This window comes from Simochromis diagramma, unplaced genomic scaffold (genome assembly GCF_900408965.1).
Source record: "Simochromis diagramma unplaced genomic scaffold, fSimDia1.1 OVJJ01000313.1, whole genome shotgun sequence".
NCBI lineage: Eukaryota > Metazoa > Chordata > Actinopteri > Cichliformes > Cichlidae > Simochromis > Simochromis diagramma.
Genome location: NW_024387372.1, coordinates 1,115,391 through 1,139,102, shown reverse-complemented (window position 1 = coordinate 1,139,102; position 23,712 = coordinate 1,115,391). Strand labels below are relative to the sequence as shown.

General features: G+C 40.9%; 1 protein-coding gene across 4 annotated transcripts in view; it reads right to left on the bottom strand.

Moving 5' to 3' along the window:
- Window positions 1-23,712, bottom strand: part of LOC120719346 (glutamate receptor ionotropic, kainate 2) — a 330,887-nt gene that overhangs the window by 237,274 nt on the left and 69,901 nt on the right. The gene's annotated exons all lie outside the window — the stretch shown is intronic.

The window sequence follows — 23,712 nt, the reverse complement described above, 5'->3', positions numbered from 1 at the left end:
CATTCCACATATCAGGTATATCCAAGTCCCAGGACACAAACACACCAAATATCTACACTCACACACTTTACCTTTTCAGTCAACTCAAAGTCAACTCTCTGTGCGAGACCGAGCTCTTGTTGAGCTTCTGAGCATCATAAACAAGTGCTTTCTACCACGTTTCTGAGTGTAGCATGTTTTAAAGGGAACCATGTTTGTTGGTTCAGGCGTGACCCTCTGAGCAGTAACTTTAGCTCTGATGAAACTACTCGATAACCGCTCATGTTAAAAGCAGCATAGAGGCAGACACTGTTCCACTATTAAAGTCAAAACTGATGTAATTGAGACTTGATAAAAATACTTAGAAATGAGTCATCAGTTCAGTTCATTGCCTTACGGCCTCCTCTCCTTAGGCAGACCATTTCCACCTGCTTCCTCCTCTCTGACCAGGTTAAGAGAAGGTGGGAGGGGCTGAAGGCCTCAATGGCTCTTAGAAACTATGCCTGCCAACTATCTGTGAGTCACATTTACAACCTACGTCTGACTGATGCTATGGAAAGCAACCTGCCACAGAGTGGCAGATCTCATCAATTTAACACAGAATTGTGAAGAATTATCTTTTGGCACAAGCAGAATAGGAAGTCATGTGACTGATGATCTCTCAAGTCAGATGTGGAGTTATAAGGACCAGACATTTTTGTATGATTCCAAAACATGTTTGATTTCAGCAGTCTGTTTCTGACATGTCTACGACAGCTCTGAATCAGCTCGAAAATAATGCATCATGTTCAAAAATCCCATTTTTATGGGTTTTACACCAGGAAAAATCCATTATTACTGCAAAAGCAATCTGATCGAGACCAGACGTTAAAATAAAAACCTTATTGCCCTCCATTTGAAACTCTGTAAAGGATTTTCTTCAGAAAGCCAGAGGAGGTTATTGTAAAAGTGTGAGCACTCACAGCTACAGTCCTCGAGTGAATACGTCTGACAGGCAGCAGATGAATGGACTAAGAGAAGGCCTAGAGAGCTGGGGGTAAGGGTTTCTGTGATCAATGAACTCTGATTGGCCAGTGAATCAATCAATCAAGCCTTTGGCGAGCAGTGAAGAGCAATGGTAAAAGAAGTGTTGAGGTTTTTTGTTTGGGGTAGCCCTACGGCCTGACCCCGCTGGCTTAGTGTCAGTCAGAAGGAACCCCGACTCCATGCTTTATTTACTCCAACTACAAGCACTTGACTGCAGAGCTCTCAGCGAGTCTGGACATAATCCACACACATCGCTGTACAAGCACTGCACACACACCTGTCACCAGCAAATACACTGAGTCTGTTACAGTGACTGAAATATTTAGAAATGCTCTTTATCAAAGGGGATTTATTCTGTTTAGGTGCAAGAACGTAAAGCAAACCTCTGAGCTGAAAGACGGCTGGCAACAGCTGAACTGTTGAAACTTACATTAGTATTCATGTCATGAGGGAGCTCTATTTTACATGCTACAATGAGTTTGAAGGAATTAATAAGCATCAGTTAAGCAGGATGTACTATAATTGGAAAACCGAGTGCTTGGAATTTTCACACACCATACATTTGCCATGATGATTCTTCTTGTTGTAAATGTTGACTGTGATGGTGTCAGTCTGAGCAGGAATAAACTTCTACTCGTTTATCTTCATGGACATATAGAGCAGAATAAGTGATAGAGGACAGAAGCAAAGAGAAAGACAATCCTCCAGTAAAGCCATTTATGAACGAGAGTGTAGAACTGGGATTGGTTTTCAAAATGTTTCTTTTCCAAACTTCTCAACATAAATTCATCAGTTTCCTGGGATCACAGTGGAGCTTCCCCTTTAACAGTCATAACTCAGTAAGAAATCCTGCTTGTGTTCATCATCAGTGTCATGCATTAACGTTTTCTTTGCATAGATTTAGTTGGGCTATACTCACAGTATATTCTCTTTGTATCGTTCCAGTAAGCCACCAAACATGATATATCGATCACAGTAATACATGAGCTAACTAAGTAGCTAGTGCTATGTTACAGTGTTGCCCAGTGCTGCTGTTTGTGGTCAAAACACGTTTAAGACTATGTTGACACTTTAGTCCTGTTGTTGTACTTGGTTGGTGGTTAGAATGAGAGTAAAGGTGCCACTTACAGGCATCATGTACACAGACTGTATCAAACACATGTGGAGAATCTAAGGATTTTAAGATTGTTGAAGGCAGACGTAATGATGTAATGTAGACGATAATACAAGCGTAAAAAATCATTATTCCGGTGTTACATATTCTATCTTTTAAAAAGCTAAAAGAAGCCACTTTGTATATCAGTGTTTGTTTTTTCAGTGTCACTGGTGTTACATTTGCTCTTTTATGACCACCTCAATGTGTCTGGGTTTGTGATGCTTCTCTGGTGGAATCTGTACACATGTGCAGACTGTTATGAAGCTCATTTTAAATTGATCCAGCGTGGAGACGTTACAGCCTAGCTACCAAAATGTTTCTCGATCGTGTTTTACGCGGTAACCTGTTTGTCACTGTTAGTCACGATGTCTGCTGATCTCCTAAAAACTCAGTAACCAAGAGAAGACATTACATTTTACAACATTTTACATTTTAAATTACATTTTAAAGATGCTAAAGAAGCACCTTGGAAGCTTTACGTGTGTGTGTGTGTGTGTGTGTGTGTGTGTGTGTGTGTGTGTGTGTGTGTGTGTGTGTGTGTGTGTCACGAGCAATCCTTTAAAGTCATGCTGCTTTATCCACAGCAGTGTAGTTGTGATCAGTCAAGAGCGAAATCAATCAACAGCGTCTTTACTGATCCCAACGGTCCGTGCACAGAAAAGCCAGCAGGCAGGATGCTCAGTGAAAATGAAACATGCACGATCCAAACACTGATTAATCAGAGTGAAAAGATTCACAACGACTATCTCAGGAACTCACTCAGGTAAACCTGGCTGTTCACAAATCATATTTCCATTGTCTCCACACAAAATACAAAATTACCCACAACTACTTAATTATCGTCTCTGTGTTAATTATAATTCATATATTTTAAAATATATATTTAACTTGATAAGAAAATATCTTCATTTTGTATTAAAGGCAATCGTTGTCTTTAAAATACTAAAAATCTGAAACTTGTTTGCTACAAAACATTATTTATCTTTGAACAGACTGTTTGTCATTTCTGCTACATGGAAATAAATTTCTCTCTTGAATGGGATTCTTATTGTTGTTGTTGTTGTTGTTGTTGTTGTTGTTGTTGTGATCTCAGATTGCTTTCACCGTGCAGACAGGGAAAACTGTGAACTAACTTCCATCTTATTCGATTCATATTTATACTTGGTTATGTCCAGACGTTTCTGAAAAGAATGTTATGGCTTTGTGTTAACATCACTTTTAAGCTCAAATATGTGGGTATGTGTTCAACCAGTGCCCTGAACGTGATCTAAAGAACAATGCTGCACCAGTTTCTCCGTCAGTCTTATTTTCATCCTAATAATACTTTATAACCGAAGCAGAGGTAAAGCAACTGTTAAATACTATTCTCACTTTATTATTATTTGTTCTCACTTTAAAAATAAGGAACACAAATACATGGGTTGGTGGGTTTTTTTGTTACTGATAAATTGCAAATATTGTAATGTTTGCATTTTTTTTACTTCACTTAAAATGTGGCTTGAATTTACACGGCAACCTTAGTTTTTTTAATCTAATTATATCTCTAATGACTTTGTGCTAAATGGACTGATTCTTATACAGCGCTTTTCTACTCTCCCGGAGTGCTCAAAGCGCCGCTCAACATGCCTCATTCACCCAATCACACCCACTTCTAAACTCAAGTGCAACTAATAAACAGTCACACTCCGAGGAACGCATCGGAAGGCAATTTGTGGTTAGTATGCAGACTGCAGGAGCCAGGAATCAAACCACCAGCCTTCCAATCAGGAGCTGATCTGCTCTACCACCTGAGCCACAGTCGCCCTAGACTACACAGAGTCCCTGCTGACACAAAGACTCAATAACAACTGTGTTTAATCCATTAAGTTACTGTGCTCCCTTTGTGGACACGTGTCTCGTAAGCATCAAAACGATTCCCACCCCAGTCATTAATGATTAATTACGATACTGCCAGTAGCACTAAATCCAGAGCCATCTTCACAGGACTGAAGAAGAGTCAGACATTGATTGGCAATATTAACTTTAGCAAAAATATGCACTTCTTTTTCAGATGCCCTGGTCAGGAGTGAAACCCCGACCTGTAGTTCCAAAGGCGAGTAGTGTTACCGCGGTCCTGCAGACTAACCAGCGTCTCTGTTCCACTGTGGTTATCAGTGACACTCAGATTGAATCACACCGATTCAATCTGTGCTGTTTTAAACTTGATTGTTAACTGAACACCTCGTTCACAGTCAGTGTTTCATAAAAAAGCTCCTTTTGTGTTGTGTTTCTTTGTTTTCTAAAAACACGTGTTTTTCTACTTTCATCTCAATTTTCTTTAAAAAAAAAAAGACATAAATAATCTTCCTTCAGCTCATCATTTCTGTGGAGTGAAAATTATTTATGAGGAAAACTATGCTGACTTCCTCCACCCACTCTCTGCACCTCAGCTGCTGACAGATTGATGGTGATCAGCATCAGAGCATCAGTGCTGCAGAACGGGAAGCGTAGCATGACGAGCTCCGAGAACATGTTCCATCTTTATCACAGCTGAGCCGCTGCTGTAGTGGACGTGGTTGGGGAGGGAGGTACTGAGAGTGGGAGGGGTGTGGATGTGGGTGCCAGTGGGCAGGAGGAGGCCTGATGGAGGCAATAAAGGAACAAAAACATGCATGGACGATGGAGAAAAAGGGTTATCAGTAAGATGCAATGTACTAAATATACTTATATAAATATGTTGTTTTGTTCTGTTTTAAATTACATCAGTCTCACTGATGCTGGGTTACATTAGAAAACGTGTGAGTATTTCATGCAGGTGCATGATATGTCACAGTTCATAAACTGACAGGATCATCCAAATACATCTGGGTATCATCTGATTAGTTATAATAATGAGCCACTACTTATAGGAAGCATACAGAGATTAAATAAGAGGGGCCCAATAACTGATGATCAGCTCTACACAGCATTCAAGGTTCTCTGTGATTCATGAGTGTGAGTGGAGACAAAATCCTGCCTCTTTGAAACCAACTAAGGGTCGTTCCTGTGAGACCGAGCACACTTTCTGATCAATGTTACGATGCTCAGTGTTGAATTCTTTGTGAGCTCAGTGGTGTCAGTGCTAGGCTGGACATCATGTAATAGAAACAGTTTCTGTGCTTGGATATCGATGAAAGGCTGAATGGGACTGACAAGAGTTAATATTTGAGAAGTTACTCATTTGAGACTACTCCACCACGAATGTAACCAATAATAGGAGGTTAGAGATGAGCTGATCATTATTATGTGCAGCAGTATCCAAATTTTTATTTTGCAAGATGGGTTGAACACGTGCAGTCTTTGATGATCCCAGGAGCGCACCACAGAACAGCTGATCGTCTTCAGAAGCTCAGAGCTCAGCTGCTGCTTTTTAAAGACCTCGTGGGCGTGTATGCAGACAGCAGGTACAAGGGCTAGGCAGTGTTGGGTGAGTTACTTTAAAAAAGTAATTAATTACTTTGTCAATATTGTATTTAAAATAATTACTGTGTCAGAAAAGTAACTTAATTACTCAATAAGTAATTTAACTAAATACTTCTTAAAATCCCTCTAAACCTTGAGTGGGCAAACAATAGAAATTAAACTCTTTAAATAGTAAATACATTTTTTAAAGACGGAGACTCTACAGTACGCAGCGGCAGCATCTCTTCCACAGTGTAGCCTGCAATCATTTTTTAAGCACCGTCTGTGCTGCTGAAGTAAAATCAGGTTTTGCTGCTTAGCGGGAGTTGCCGCGGTGGCAACTCCCGCTAAAATGGATGATGAACAAGAATCACTCAGAAGTGTTCGTCTATGCTCCGTGTCAGGCGCTTCAGTAGATTACTCGTGCTATTAACAGCAGCCCATAGTTTTTACATATTACTGTAAAGTTCTTGTCTGCTTGTTTCAGAAAAGTGAAGAGACGGGAGTATGTCCATTTCATAAAACAGCCACTCGCTTCAGTCCGACAGCTTCTGCTGTAGAAAACGACTGTGCAGCAAACCGGCGCGAAATGACGCGCAGCTGCACTACAGCGACGTTAAAGAGCAGAGTTTACTTCTACGTTTAGAAGATAAATTATTGAAATTAAATAATGATATTCAGCGAGTTTAATTATTTTACAATGTAACAGAAGTACATTGTAAGTAACTGTAATTAAAATAATTAAAAGTAATTTATTACAGTAACGTGTTACTTAGTAACGCATTACACCCAACACTAGGGTTAGGATGGAACTGTTTAAGGGTTTGTAATCAACGGCAGTAAATCAAACAAAGCTGGACTATAGTTCATTTTTGAATGGATAATATCAGAGGAATGGGGCGTCTGACTCTGCGTAAGATGAAAATATGGAGACTCTCTTTAACAGTGTGTTATGATAAACACTCAGCTCGTCTGATGTTTATCTTTTGATTTGCTAGCACTGTAACATTTCTCCGCGCTGTTTACCACAAACAGTTTTCACTTACTCCTTCATAGCAACATGTTTTCTTATGTTTTGATTGAATACTGTTCCTGTTACCTTGTTCAGGTAAAATTGTGCAAGCACGTTTTATTGACTCAAACACTAACCCGTGGTTTCACGCTGAGAGCGTAATCATAAAAACAGGACTATAAATGCAACGCTTTGGGCCAAGATGACTTCTTTCTAAATCATAATGGTCATAACGGTGTACTCTTCCAGCCACTGGAGCATGATGAATTAACTTTATATATATTATATGTAATATATAACTTATTGTATTCAGTTCAGTTCATTTTATATAGTAACTGTCAGGCCTGGGCGCTTCACTGTAGGATGGAGTTCCTACAATATAAAAGAGTCTTATATGGTTTTAATGTGATTAATCCTCTTTTTCACTCTGCATTCATGTTCTGTGCGCCTGTGCAAACCCTGCAGAGACACCGAGTTTCTTTCACTAAACAGTATCATCATTATTCAGCGGTCTGTTTGTACTGAACACTTTGTACCTTTTTATATAAGATCAACAGCAGAAGGCTTTCTGTACTTCAGGGAGCTGTCTGCAGCAGTACAGGGAGACTCAGAGCGAGAAGACTGAAGACGTTTTCACGCAGTGAGCCGCTGGAGAATTGCAACTAGGTTGTGTTTATTCTGTCATCTCTCCTTTATTCAGCTCCGTCTTCTCATCCTGTTACCTTCCTGCACTTTGTTTTTCTCTCCCTACCACTCATCTTTTCCTGTGACATCCTACGAGCGAAGATTACTATAAAAGATATAAGTGTGCGATGTGTAATTTTCCTCTCTTTCTCCTAATAGAAAACCTTAGGAATGCTCTGCTCGGCACTTTCACAAATGTCAGTGCTTCTCCACCATTGTCGGGCACTTGCACAGACACAAAATGTCAGCATCTCTCTTCAGTCACAGTCTTTGCGAACTGCTCTCATCTTGAAATGTCAATGGGCAAACCATAATGAGAGGAAGCAGGTTCTTGGAAGGCAGACAGCACAGCCTGCTGCAATCCATTATATAGATCTGCAAAGATCTGCTGTGGTGTGTTGGCTTCCCAGGACAGAAAAACTCATCCCCTGTCCACAAACCTGTGACCCGAACAACCACACAGGCCTCACTCATCTGTACACTAAAGGAAATAATTGAGTTTCACACATTTAATGGGAACACTGAAGCTGTGCAGTCGTGCAATATAATGCTGTGTTTAAAAGACAGGCAGACAACACAGCTTTATTTTGCTTAACAGTCCAACCTCGTCCATATGCACAGTTAGCTAAGTGCGTCTGTGCTGAGTTAGGCATCCAGTCAATCCAAAGGAGCAGCTCTTAGTCTGCAAGAAAATACAGCAGGATGTAAGTCCGATCTTCTCTCCTTTTCCTCGTTTCCTGTTTGTTTAACGATAACATCAGCTGACCAGCACTCACAAGTTTTCCTTCTGTTTCTAATGAGCAGCTTTGTTTTTCATTGGTTTTTTGTGTTCAGACAAGTGTGCGATATCGTCTCACGTAAAGGGGAAACGCGGGAGATGATGGGCCAGAAGTCCGCTCCCTTGAGGCGATTTGTTCCCACATACAGCCTGATACATTCTTCTCATTGTGAAGTGATCCTGGTCTGAGATCAGTCAGGGCTCCGGTGAAATATGGAGCAGCCTCAGTAATTGATTCAGCTAAGTAGGAAACTACTGCGTGTGTGCAGACACAGCCTTTTCTTACTCGTTCTGATCAACTAATAACTTATTAACTAACAACTAATAATCTTGACGGCTCGGATGAAGACGTGTCTGTGGAGACGTGTCTGTGGAGACGTGTCACTGTGGAGACGTGTCACTGTGGCAGTCGCTCTGCCTGTGAAAGGAGGGTTTCCTCTGAGCACTTCGATCCACGAGGACTGTAGGCGTTACTGGTCATTAACACTAGAAAAGCATTTCTCTCATTGTGACAGAGCGTGAATTAATACAACGTCACCAGAAGTCTGTAACATATCAACCCTACAGATATACGTTGTGTATAAGTGACCCGTGATACACACAGTGATTTGATGCGCTGTTAATAAGACAGCTTTAAGCTGGACCATAAATATAGCAACAAGCAGCACTGTCCATAATAGAGAAATTAAGGTTTGATGCAGCTGATAAATAAAAAGGACCAGGAACAGCGTGATGGATGGTTGGCATTAGCCCATTTTTTTACAGATGATTTGCAAGAATACAAAGTGAAAAGTGAATTCTTCCCCTCTCATACACATGCTATAAATCTGTCCTGCAGGAATGTACACAGAGAGAAAAAGTGAGAGGAGGAAAAGGAAGTCCTCTGCTTATATCATCGTTGGAATAATTCTGCTCACATCCATCATGCGCTCAGTTCATTTTTCACAGAATACTGGGCAACACCTATTTATTATAGGAAATGTTTTTAAAAGTGGAAAGGAAGACATTGAAACTGGGCCCTTTAATAGAGACGTTTCACTTTTTCCTCCTGTGTGAACAGACAGAAATGGGTGGAGAGGAAGGCAACATGCTTTAGAGATAATGAGAAAACAAAAGGCAAGAAATTCTATTTTCTGCAGGGAAAGCAGCACTTTCAGCTGTGCATTTATTTATAATGTCATAAAAAAAGATCATTCAGATTGTGTTGGACGCAGGGACAGCGCACTGATAACACAGCAAACTGCAGGCCTGGCTTTTTAAACAAATCTCTCAGCCCTGCATTGTTCAGCTAGCGTGGCTCTGGAGGTCACGCTGTGAGTACACTGGAATAGGACTGCAGGTGAGCTGGTGGCGTCAGACATGTTTAGCTGGTGAGCCCCTGCTTTATTAAAGCTTTACTATGGAAACGTGCTGGCAACCTCTGAGTCTCATGTCTGAGTCGCGTACAACAGCCACAGTGGAAATCTTAATTGTTTGATCTCATAATTGTTGCATCAGCATGACTGAATGAGTCCATCCATGCAGTCATACGTATGACAGAAAGACTGTAAAAACGATTTATAATAAAAACTCAGTTTACTTACACATCAATATGAGTCATGAACAAGGATTTCCTGAAAACCTGACAATGAGCTGCTGATGGGAGTGTTAGTAGTTGAACCGCATACACCAAAAACTGAAGCCTTTGCATACTTAGTGTTGTATCTTCTGAATGAGACAGATTTCATGTTCACGTGAACGTATTTCAGCATCTGTTAGTCTGGATGTTTAAGTGTGTGAGTAACTGAATGATGTCTTTGAAAGAGCGCGTGTTGAATCCATCCTCTTATCTTTGTCTGGAGCCCAGCTGCTGTAGGGCGAGAAGCAGGTACACCCTGCTGCAAGGCTAACACAGACACACCTCTGGGCAAGTCAAAGTTACCCTAACCCCACTAACTGCATGTCTGTGGGAGAACCCACGCAAACTCCACACAGAAAGAACCCGGCCTGGTGGTGGAATCGAACTCAGGACCTTGCTGTAGGGCAGCAGTGCTAACCACTGTGCCACCGTGCTGCGAATGAATGCCAGAAATAATCTGGTGTCAACATAACAGCCCCAGGTCAGCGCCTCAGTTTACCGGCCAATGTACATTTTTAAAGGGCCAGCACAAAAAATAATATTTATAGCTTTTTAAATATTAGTAAAATTTTGCTAATTTTTGATTGTATTTATTGTATTTGACTTTAAATCTGAAAAATAATGTCACAAAAGCCTTGAAATATGATGCAGTACACCCGCTGGCCAACACTTAGACTTCCTGCTGCAGCTATCAGCCCTCAGCTGCCTCAGTTATGGTATCAGCCTGGTGAACAGCTCGTCTGCATAATGCAATGTAACATCTGTAGCTTAACTGTAGCAAAACTAACTTGAAAGTTGACTTTACTTCATGCTGGATTTTGTTGATGGTTTGAACATTAAACTATGACATCATCATCATCATCATCATCATCACTGCTGCTGGGAGCTGCGTGGCCTGGTCATACTTTTATTGACATGTTTCTACTGCAGGTCTATTTTAGTCCGAAGTGTGGGTGAAACATGTCTGTGCACATGGTGCCACAGAGTGGTGTGTTCAGCGACGCGACCAAAGACAGTTTTCTGAATGACTCTGTGATTCTGTTTGTTTACAACCATTCACAAACTTCATGAAGGAATTTTCTGACAGTTCAGTTCCTGCTTAGGCACTGAGATATTTTACTACTTATTCTGCTGCTGACAAAGACACAAATGCAATCTCATCTACGAGTTCCTGACACGCGTCCAACTAAACCACAATGATGGTGCAAGAACAGAACAGAGACTCTCTAGTGTCCGGGTCACTTTAATGACGGGGGGCCAATCCAAACGAAACCTTACAGTAACATCATCACCAATACAGCTCGGACTGACATCGACATGTTCTTTAGAATATATGTCTACTTCATCATCATCCTGCAAATGCAATGTTATGTTATTTATTTGCATTCATTTCACATGCCAACTCACTTGGCCATCAGCCAGGACGTTGGATCAACTACACGAACTAAATATGGAAAAACGGATTTGAAGAAAACACCGTAGGCATCACGACATTTACATGATACTTAATCTGCTCAGAAAAGACCGCTACACGTTTGACTTTACAGAGCTGTGATATCACAGTCCTGAGATTCATGTGTTACCCAAAAAACAAACAAACAAAAGTCTAAAAAAATCTAGCTTAAGTCTGTTACTGTCTAGCAAATCACCAGCCACACATCCAGGGTCAGACTTAATTCTGTTTCCTTCAAGGAGACAATAACAGATGCTGAGATGTGACGGACTGCAGATCGGGAAAGGTGCCGGCATTCAAGGATTCATCGTGAAACGTAGACGTTCAGATACGTCACTTTACATTGTTGATGCAAAGGAAAAGAGAAGTGTATGGAGCAGATCACATCATTACATTAATAAATATCAAGCTGGAATGAAACATTCACACATAATATTATTAAAAATCTATTCATTATCATTGATTGTAAGATTAGAAGCTGTTGAATAATAAGTTATTTTTTATGTGATTCAAAGCAGACGAGTGTGATGCTGACAGAAGGCCTGAGCCACATACAGATGTTACACACACTGAGGATGAACACGCCATTAATAAGAAAGACAGGAATGTAGGACAGTAAAAATAAATGTTTGCAATTTCTTACACGACTGCAAACAAACAGGGTGGTCATGTGTGAAGAGGAAACGGGCGTCACTCCATCAATGCAAGAAGAAAACACATCATGTCAACTTCAAACTGCCAAACTGGATGTACCGTTTCACACCACAATCACCACCACCACCACAATCCAACGAGAAGTTGTAACAGTATGAATGAAGAAAACAGCTGATGTGCATTACAGAGTGAGAGAGCTAATTATAGAATAGAATAGAATAGAAGAGAATAGAATGGCACTTTGTACATGTACAATGAAACTGTGAGTGCTTCACACCTACTGTTTGGATAGACAACAAAAGGTTGTAAAGTAATTGATACTGAATAGAAAAACCTGGAGTAACTAGAACAAATCGGTTAGGTGGAGTTAAAAAGTCTTGTTGCAGTGGAGACAAAGGACCTCGATGTTCAGATTAACAGCACACTCATCTACCTCTGCTGCCGCTCTGCCCAGCACAGCTTTCAGTTTGTTCTCTGTTCCTTATGTGAGTCCAGCCTCCTGAAAAGCACTGAGCTGGATCTTTTCACCAGGTTGTTCGGGTGTTTTTTGTCTGTCAGTCTGCACCTCTAACGCACAACAGCATTAAAAAAGCACTGGGCACCACACTGTGATGAATATCATAACATGATAAGAATTGAACACATCACCAATTTTCTATCCATCCTTCCATTTTCTCCCACTTATCCTGGACCAGGCTGCAGGGACAGCAGCCTAAGCAGACAAGCCCAGACTCTCCCCAGTCACCGCCTCCAGCTTTCAATCCAATTGTATTCATACAGCGCCAAATCACAGTTGCCTCAAGGTACTTTATATTGTAAGGTAGACCCTGCAATAATACATACAGAGAAACCCAACAATCATATGACCCCCTACGAGCAAACACTTTGGCAACAGTGGGAAGGAAAAACTCCCTTTGAACAGGAAGAAACCTCCAGCAGAACCAGGCTCAGGGAGGTTGAAAAGGCTTTAGTTAATTCAATCTGCTCTCTCTTTCTAGTCCCTGTCAGGACTCTTGCTGCAGCATTTTGGATCAGCTGAAGGCTTTTCAGGGAGTTTTTAGGACTTCCTGATAATAATGAATTACAGTCGTCCAGCCTGGAAGTAATAAATGCATGAACTAGTTTTTCAGCGTCACTCTGAGACAGGATATTTCTAACTTTAGAGATGTTGCACAAATGGAAGAACGCAGTCTTACATATGTGTTTAATATGTGCATTGAAGGACATGTCCTGGTCAAAAATGACTCCAAGGTTCCTCACAGTGTTACTGGAGGCCAAGGTAATGCCATCCAGAGTAAGAATCTGGTTAGAGACCATATTTCTAAGCTTTTCAGGGCCGAGTACAATAACCTCAATTTGATCTGAATTAAGAAGCAGAAAGTTAGCGGCCATCCAGGTCTTTATGTCTTTAAGACATTCCTGCAGTTTAACTCATTGGTGTGTGTTATCTGGCTTCATGGACAGATAGAGCTGGGTGTCATCTGCATAGCAGTGTAAATGTATGCTATGTCTTCTAATGATGCTGCCTAAGGGAAGCATGTATAATGTAAACAGAATTGGTCCTAGCACTGAACCTGTGGAACTCCATAATTAACCTCAGTGTGTGAAGAGGACTCTCCATTTACATGCACAAACTGGAGTCTATTAGATAGATATGATACAAACCACTGCAGCACAGTACCTGTAATACCTACAGCATGTTCTAATCTCCCTAATAGGATATTATGGTCGACAGTATCGAACGCTGCACTGAGGTCTAGCAGGACAAGCACAGAGATGAGTCCACTGTCAGAGGCCATAAGAAGATCATTTGTAACCTTCACTAAAGCTGTTTCTGTGCTGTGATGAGCTCTGAAACCTGACTGAAACTCTTCAAATAAACCTCTGCAGATGATCTGTTAGCTGTTTGACAACTACTCTTTCAAGGATGTTTGATATAAAGGAAGGTTGGAGATTGGCCTATAATTAGCTAAGACTGCTGGGTCTAGAGATGCTTTTTGAGTAAAGGTTTAACTACAGCCAGCTTGAAGGCCTGTGGTACATAGCCGATCATTAGAGATAGGTTGATCATATTTAAGATCGAAGCATTAATTAATGGCAGGACTTCTTTGATGATACTTACAGTTTCACTTAAATGTAAGTATCATTACACCAAGTGTTTTAGGTCCAAAATCACTAAATAGGATTGTAATTAAATCAGTCTCCAGCATCTCATATCTGCTTTTCTCCATGGCCTTTGGCACAACTAGAACTACATATGAATAATTTCTCAACATTTTTTCATTTCAAAACAGTCACAGCTGAACATTGTTAATGCCGTTCACTCCTTTCTTTAAAAAATCCCCCATCAGCACCTTTAGCTTCGCTCACCCCACCTTTGTCTGTCAAAAGGTTTCAAATCTTTCTTTGAACTCATATCATTACAGTGATGAACATAATTAAATTCTTATTTCATTGCTTGTCCCCTGAGTTCCCAGCACCAGGCTCCTGCATGACGACACATAATGTTATCAACTACAGGTGATTTATGTCGGTCCTGAAGCCATGCCATTATTCACAGTTACAGCTATGAACACTGTCCCCTCTCATCTTGCTTCCTATTTTCCCCCTCAGTTTTTAACTCTCTCCTTCTGTAGGACGTCTGTAGGAGTGTCTGTGCGTGTGTGAAGGCAAATAATGGTCAAATAATACATTAAGAGGAATTTCCAAATGAGTCATTGCAGGTGGAGAGCAGCTTTCCCTTTGGGCAGACTGAAGCATCTGTTATGACAAGCAAACCAAATCTCAGCTTTCCCTGGAAGAATTAGGAGTGGTCCCCGTCACGCACACACTCTAGCGAACATCTCCTCCATCTCTGACACTTTTGTCCCTGCTGGTTCTTCCTCCCCTCAAACATCCACTTCTTCCCCCCGTTGCCCCACCTCTTCCTCATTCCCACAATCCGCTATCTCACAGCACCTGTCACCTTCCATCTTTCATCTTCTCTTCACATCTCCAAAATACAGCTCTAAAAGGAGGGGAAAGGGAGAAGGACCCTTTTGTGTGTGTGTGGGAGTGGGGTGAAAAATGAGTAAAAGAGAGCGAGTGCCTCCGGCAGGAATGTTGAGATAATGGTTTCATTTGGAGAGATTGTGATGAGGTGCTTGAAGGGAAAATCCCTTTGGATGGTTGGATGAGCTACGTCTCTCTTTTCATCTCTGTGCCGTCCTTAAAGCCACGAGAACATTGGACCCTCTGCCTTTAACTAACCCTGACAGCCCAGCTATGGGGAGAGGAAAGCTGCCCTACACAGCCGTGTGCCTCCAGGCTCCTTTTAAACATGAAAGGCTCACATTTGCAGTCAAGCACACATATAAAAGGCATAAAAGCCCAGAAATAAGTCAATCAGCAATCAAAGGTAATATTTTTCATCTAAAGCCAGAACATTAAAAGCATTAATGTCCAATTTGGCACCATGTTAAAATGCTGGGAACATGGGCTTTTTTATTAGTGGCTCCTGACTCCAAAGAGGCAGAGAAACAAGCAGAGACAGAAACACTTCATAAATATTCATAACGCCTTTTAAAAGTTGTAATCATTTTTCCTTTTATGCATAATGTAGCTTATTTATTTCACACATTACCATGCATTTGGAGGAAATTGTTCCCCATTTGAGGGAACTTGTGTCTCTGACCACAGTTGCTGGGACACAGAGCCAGCTGCCAGCTGGGGGATACGTGCAAATGCTCCAGTAGATTTTGATGTGTTGCACAAGTTTAGCTGTTTGCAATTAATTATTTCTAGAAATTCAAAATAATGGAGGTGGTAGTTTGGTGAGCCATGTCACAGAGCCGGTTCACCAGGACATCGTACCTGATATTAATCTCCAATCACGATCGGAGCTGAAAACCTGCAGCATTTAAGTCACACCCGCATGTGTCTGCAGCTCGGACACAAGCGTTTCACTACATGCTGTACTGTGCATGCGACAGTTTGAGTTTCACCCTTCCCTGAAATCAACACTAATTCATCTCTTTAAATCATTTCATCCACTCGCAGCGTTTCAACAGTTACAACAGACCTGTCTCTTCCTTCACAATATACTTTTATAAACACTGATTTAAAAATATTACAAAATGATTTTTATAATATATATATATAAACTGAATAGCTGCTGAAAGACAGGTTATCAATTCAGAAGCCACATGTATGATGTAACAATCAAAGATGATTTTACAGAGGCTAAGACAGCCTGAATCTGTCATCTAATGTAAGCGTGATGCATTTTATTTAAACGGTTAATAGTGCATTTATGGACATTGTAATGAAGCTCTATACAAAATACCAGCTTTAAAAACAACCAGTGCTTTGAGCTGCTTCATAATTACTGCACTACAGCTGTTATCTTTGAAATGACTGTTATTGTGTTCATGGACTAAATGAATGTTCCCTTCATTTTTGAGTGAATACATTTTAAACCTCTAGTCCTTAAAAAGAGGAGACTTTAAACAAAGTTAAAGCATTTCATGTGTGCGGTAAACCCTCATCAGTACTCCAGTTTAATACGATATCTTTACTATGATGATCTCCTTTAATGTCATCAGTCTGTCAACTGCAGATGAAAGAGCACATTGGTGGAGTGCTACAGAAATGGTTGTTCTTCTGGAAGGTGCTGTCAGAGTAACAGTTAGTTCTTGGTCACCTCCCTAACTAAACCCTTTCTATCCCGCTGGTTCCAGACGTCTCCCTTTACAAATGATCGAAGCTGCTCAGTGGGACCCACAGCAAGTCCTTGGACAGCGCAGTCTGTGCAAGCACTGCCCACCGTGGGATCTTATATAGACGGCTTTTAGACTTTCTAGATTATTTCCACTAAACTAAATTTACCAGCCGAGTTATAGAAACATGATGGTGATCAGTGGGAAAAGGATACACCTGAGCTTCATTTGGAGTTTCATGACAAAGCTTGTGAATACGCATGAACATTATATATATGTTTAGCTTTTATTTATTAATTTTTTAAATAAATGACAGATGACAAAATGTGGAGCAAGTGAAGCCCTGTGAATACTTTCATATGCAATGGATCACTCAAACTGAAAGGACATTAATAATGCTTGTTGTTGCAAATGTGTGTCATATCTATGCCACCATCACCATTACTGATGTGATAATGGCTCCAACATGGAGGCACAACTTTGGAAGCGAGTGTTAGTCGTGGCTACAGCACAACAAAGAGGCTGACAGTGTGTTTGCACTGACTCCCTCAGCGTCTTGATTCCTTTCATTTCTGACATTTATGAATTAGATTGTCACAAAATGCATTTGCATAAAATATTTATCTACATGTAGATAACAAGGCGGAAACTCAGACGTGCAAGAACTCTGAGTCCATCAGTCACGATGACATGAACCTCCCACTCAGTGTGGTGTAGCCTGAGCGTGGCACAGGCCCAGGACCAGCTCTGCCTCCCACATGAGTTACCAACAACACCTGCTGAGGTCCAGTTTCACCGTGCACACTCCAACTAACACAACTCTGCTTCCATCACTCCCCCGCATGGATCCAGCCACTTCCACTTTCATCGGCATGCTCAGTACATGCAGCAGGGTGTGTACTCAAATACACTCTCTCTCTCCTAATAGCCAGATTAGCACTTTGATAGCATGTGCTCACACTTCCCAAACAGAACATGTGCAAAGCTGTGGAAACACAACATGGTGTGAATGCTAACGGTGGGAATATAGTGGAAATATTTCTCACTTGGTCTGTTCGATGCAAGTTCCTCAAATAGCAAAGTGTGAGAAAAATGTGGCATGAATATCTACAGGTAGTACAACCACAGCCAGCCACGGCGCCACAGAGAGGGAGGAGCTTCGTCAGGGAGTAGGTGGGGGGTGGGGGGCTGTCGGGAGCGTGTGCTCAACAACAGACAATCAGTCCATGAGGAGAATAAAGAGTCCACACTGGCTGAATCGAGGCGCCACACAAAGAGCATCCTACAGCCAACCACCTCCCTCTATAGCCCCTCCTCCTTGTTCTGAATCAGCCTGAAGTGAGTTCTGACACAACTGATGACTTTTGTTACACGTGATTATATTTTAGTGTGTAAACAGTCACACTGTGTTGGTGGGATGTTGTTAGGATTGCTTCACAAAGCTGATCCGTTAACGATCGTGTTAGTTCAGGTTTCAGTTCTTTGTCCCATTGGCTGTGATCAATGTGGCAAAGGTGTAAAACCACAGCGAGCAGACTGGGTGCTGTTGATGGTCGGCTGCAATCGAACCAGTGAGCGTGCTGTAAAGACCGTCAGCTGTCAGAAAGTCAGCCTATCAAATGATTCTGTCATCTATTTTTAATAGTGCCACATGTGTTATGTAACTCTGTACAAAATACAGCTTTAGCAAAGTAATTAATATAGTGACAGTAATAAATTCCAAACCTCGGAAACCTGCAGTTCAACCAAAGTTAAAACATTTCGTTCGTGGGTTAAATGCTCGTGAGCGCTCCAGTTTAATAAGATGCTGCTCAGGAAACATACACAGGGCATCTAAAAAGTTTTCACAGTGCTTCTCGTCCCACATTATGCGCCGTTAAGCCTTGCTCCAAAACTGACTTCATACATTTTTCTCCTCAAATAATTCACACAATAAAGTGCTTGAAAGAAGACTTTAATATCGAAATTACAGTGCCTGGCAGTCCCACAGTTATCAGAACTGACTATTAGGGTTACTTTTGTTGGTTTTCTATTAAAGACGGAGAAAAACTGAAGATCTGTTTTCCTGCTGCTGCTGTATTCTTTGACCTTATGTGAAGGAAGATAAAGAAGCAGGCTTTTTGGAGACAAAGACGTCCCAGGAGAGCTGTCAAAGACATATGTAGGACAGAGAGAAGATTATAAATAGATGAGATATAAATAATCGACACCAGACGTGTGACACAGAGCAGACAGGACTGTGGCTCTTTGTTCTTGTTGAGTTAAAGCAGCCCGTTAGCAGAGGAGCTTTGGGTTTCTGACAGAATACAACAGAGGGAAGGCAAGAAAACAAAGAGCGTGTGATAAGGAAGGATGAAGCAGGGGGAGCCGGAGCGAAGAATTTAATTCTTTTAAATATTTAATAGCCAACAAAACAACATTGTCTAAATCATTTTAAGTACCAGGGTCTGTGGTGCTCGGAGGCTTCATGGTCTGCACACTCATCTACTTCAGCTTACAAAAGAGATGGATGGTTTTGAATGTGGGCATAAGGCTGGGACTGGAATTACACAAGACCTCTGAGAATTTCTAAACGTTTAGAAATGACTGTTACTGGTGGAAACGCAGCAGAGGCCTGTCTCACCGTCTGAAAGGAAAACGTCTAAAAGGGCTGAATTTCCCCTCCCTTATTGTTAGACACGTTTCTTAATCATTAACCTGCTGTCCTGTTACCAGATTAGCCTGTTTAATGTGGACTGTGTGTGGACTCCTTCCTTCCATCATATCCAGATCAAACTACATTTATTTTGAAAGCAGTCCTTCTCCTACTGTCGTAACACTGTTTACATCACTGCCAGCACAGACACTCATTAAACTTTGATTTCTTTGACAGACTGCAGTTGAGTTACTTATTTGACTCTTTAGACAAACTGGGTTTTAATGCTGGTTTGGATTAAGTTACTGTATTATTCCCCACAGGCCTGTGTCAGACACAGTAATTCATAATATTAATAAATAAATCAGTATTTTGTCTACAGGGCTGAGCTCACTATCATTCGTAACAGCAGCTGCGCCTCTAGCTGTCGCCCTGCAGGCCAAACCACAGGTTTCAGGCATCATTCAGACTGGGATCAGACCCAGCGTTTCTCTCCATGGTCAAAATCTTCTTCATATATTTATGTAATTCTGTCCCAGATGTTTTTCAGTCATTTGGTCAAATATTTGGATAGAAGCTAAATATGAGTAAGACTGAAATGTTTCCTGCTAATAAGGCTGCTATTGAATTCCTCTTCCTGTATTTCCTGTCATAATTGCCTGTTACAGCTTACATGTTAATTAAACATTAGCTTTACAAAGCCAGGAGATGGTAACCAAGTTAAACATATTAGCTACTCAAAGAAAGACACAGGCAGACCACACCACAGCAGCTGGAGGGGGGCCCACTCACTGCTGCACTGCTGGGTGGCTGAATAAAGCCAGCTGTGTGCGTCTCCTCAGGAGGAATCTGTGGCAGCTGAGCTAATGGACGAGACAGGACACAGTCCTACAACACACAGGGCTACTAAGGCTATATGGTGAATGGACTGGTTCTTATATAGCGCTTTTCTAATCTGAGCACTTTATACAACTAATTCATTCACCCAATCACACAGGCACATTTTCTAGGTTGTGCAGTGCTTAGTATCTAACATTCATACACATTCACACTCGATGGATGCATCGGAGAGCAAAACGGGGTCAGTGTCTTGCGGATATTTGGCATGCAGACCTGAGGAGCCTGGAATCGAACCACCAACCTTCCGGTTAGTAGCTGACCTGAGATCTGGGCTCATTTAAAGATTAGTTTGGCTTCACAGTTTCTTTCTGTTCCTGCTGCGTTAGCTGCCAACCACGTTGTTCCTCATCCTCAATAGATGAGTTATTCACTTTGAACTTGGGTACCAACACTTTTAAACACCTGTGTACAGGCAGATTTGACATCCTTGTTTTCCACACAAATACATCTCATTACATATCTGCAGTGTTATCATTTTAAAAACATGTTTTTCCTTCGTGTCCCAGTCCTCCAGAGAGACACTCCTTCACCACATCTTTTAGGACATGTTCTCTAATATTTCTCTTTTTTTGGTTCAGTTTTACTCAGAGTCTCAGAGACATTTCAACACTTTCACATGGAAACAGATTCACAGCTTCTAAACAGCAATAAAAATCTCTGATGCACTTAGTATTAATGGAAGTTGTTTAAATGAAGGTGAACTGAGTGAAGAGTAGAACAGTTGTTGCAAGCGGCTTTATTTAACAGACTGCTTGTTTGTTCCTTAACTGGTCTAACACAGTTTTTTATGCCAGTCTCTCAAAAACGCTCCTCAATTCGAGCTTGAAGACGGAAGAGGTCAGTGAAAATGTTAGCAGGTTATCCCATTAAACAAGCAGCCAGTGGAGTCTTTGGCCATGATGAAAAGCAGGAAAGCACCTTTGTCACAGGTGTGGAGCCACTGCAGAAAAGGGAAATGTCAAACCTCAGTACCCAGAAATACTGCTCACAGCTTTGGTGTTTTCTTCTAAAGCCTGAGGGAAGAATCAGCAACATCAGAACTCAAAGAGATTCAGGAATTAAACAGAGCTCCAACTATTTTATTTGGATTTACTTAGTGGCTTGAATAATATCTGGAGGTAGTACACACAACCAAACATTAACGTGGAAACGTTGTGTGTTTCAGGATGGTCACATAATAAAACACATGGTATCTCAGTCCAGTATCTCTGGGCTGTGCTAACACCACCTTCCAGGAGCTACAGGAACGTGGCGCCTGATACAACAGGACTCCTTCTCAGAGCTCTTGTAATGTTGTTTTGGATGTATGAAGAACAGATGTTGTGAAAACAAAATGAAAAATATAGCAGGCTGTGGTTTTCCAAAATGACACATTGAAGCTGTATGCAGCTAGCATCCTTTCACCTGGTGCTGTCGCTGTTTGAAGCTAAAGAACGATTTCAGCAGGTACAACGTTAGGTGGAATGTTTGTATCAGTGCTAATAACACACACAGAGTGAACTATAAAGCAGATGAATATTGCTATGTTCTGACAGTTGCATCTGTTAGCCGTCCAATAACCCAGCAGTATGAACAACACAGAAGGCAGGTCAATGAGAGCTGAGGTCTCAGTGAGCGTCTAAACACGCCCCCCAGTTAACTCCTTTCTTTCAGAGTCGCGCCCATACAACGGGCTGTGTCACTCTAATAATTCATTATCATTCTAATTACAATCCCACACCAAACACAGACACATGCTCCTTGCTACATGTTAACTATCCTATGGTTAAGCATCTCTTAGACACTTTTACCAACTCAGTTCATGAAATTATCTGCATAGTTTGCAGATTGTTTTGCAAATAGCTCCTGACTAACATCAGCTTGAAGCTTCTGAGAGGCAGCAGTGTAAGAGGTTCCTTGAACCCTGAGGAGTATTAAGGAATCAATTCAGTTTTATTTATACAGCATCAAATCACAACAGTCGCCTCAAGGTGCTTTATATTGTAAGGTAGACCCTACAATAATACATCCAGAATCACGTCTGTATAAACCAACACAGTATAATCGAAGCAGTAGAACAAACACAAAGAAGACTTTTATTAAAACTGTAATCAAAAAGACAAATATATCGAAAAATCAATAAAATGTTTAAACTCACGCGCCACCACATGATTTAAAACGTCTGACGCTATTAAGCATCAGTAAGTCCTTCGTATGTAATTTATAAATACAGATATAATTTAAATTCTTGATTAACAACATGCAACATATTCATCATGTCATTTATGAAGCGTAAATAAATGATTAACAAAGTATCTGTAAAGTGAGGCTATTTTCACCTCCCCAGAACATCGAACCTGTTCATTCAGTGTTTTCAGTGCAAGAACGACTTTTTATAAGGTTGGAAAGCTGCAGTCAGCTGACACTGAAGACGTCGGCGGGATGAATGACGCCATGAGAAATGACACAAACAAAGCCAAAGTGAGACAGAAGATACAAATATTTATCATCACATACACACATAACCCACGCTGGGTTTGTAGGACCACAGTCTGCGCTTGTAAGAGAGAGTGAACCTGAATCAGATCCACCAGCCGGACTGAAGCTTCATATTTAAAATATAATATGATAGGTTGTTTTTCCTCTGGTTTGTAGTCCATTACCTAACTTTAGTCAGATAGTGTGCAGTCAGGCTGAGTCCCAAAGAGCTGCTGAATTAAACCAAACAGTCGGTCAGGTGCAATAAAAGACAAATGAAAACTCAGAGCAGCTGCTTGGGGTAACGAGGTGATCAGGTCAAGCTGTGGTTCTCCATACTCACTGGGAGAATCCCACATCAGTGGCATCTCCACGAAATCATAAAATCCCAGCCTGTACTGCATTAAATACATAAATAAATAAATAAATACCTATATTTAATGGCCATAATGAAAAACAAACAAAAAACCCAGAAATGTCAAAATGCATCTGTAACACTGTGTTCGTGCAGATGTTTGCAAACATTGTTGTTTTGAAAAAAATTAGGTTATTATTTTAAATACAGACATCATATTTATCATACTACATATTATCACTATTTTTATTATTATTATATAAAATGAACACAATGAATATTTGTGCTGAAGGAGGAAACCACCCAGTGTTTCTTTCAGCACCGCATCCTGATTTATTCAGCAGCATGTTGGAGCTGAAGCTGGACCCTCAGCACGTCCACAGTGAAACATCCCACAGACATTTTTACTGCAGCATTTGTTGAGCTGAAGCTCTGTAAAATATTCACTCTTGTTTTGTAATAACTGTATTTATATTTTATTTTTAAGGCTTATTTAAGCTACCGTGTGACTCCAACTGCTTCATAAAGCAATGATACAATAAACATGTCAGTTTATTAATCATGAATAAACATTTATATATGTATTAATAAAATACATGCTGTATAAATATTTATAAACTAATACCTTACTAATGCTTAATGTGTTACTGGTCATTGTTATACTCATCGTTTTGTCTTTACCTCAGCATCCACACGGGCGATGCTGCAGCATCCACACGGGCGATGCTGCAGCAGACCCGTCACTGTTCCTCATGTTTCACGTCTTCTTGCTGTTAAACAGACGATGCATCACTCTGGGGACATTTTGAAACTGCTAAATTTCCATGTGAGCTTTTTACACAGATTAATGGCAGGTGAATTCAGACTTTAGACTCTTCATGTCTCTTA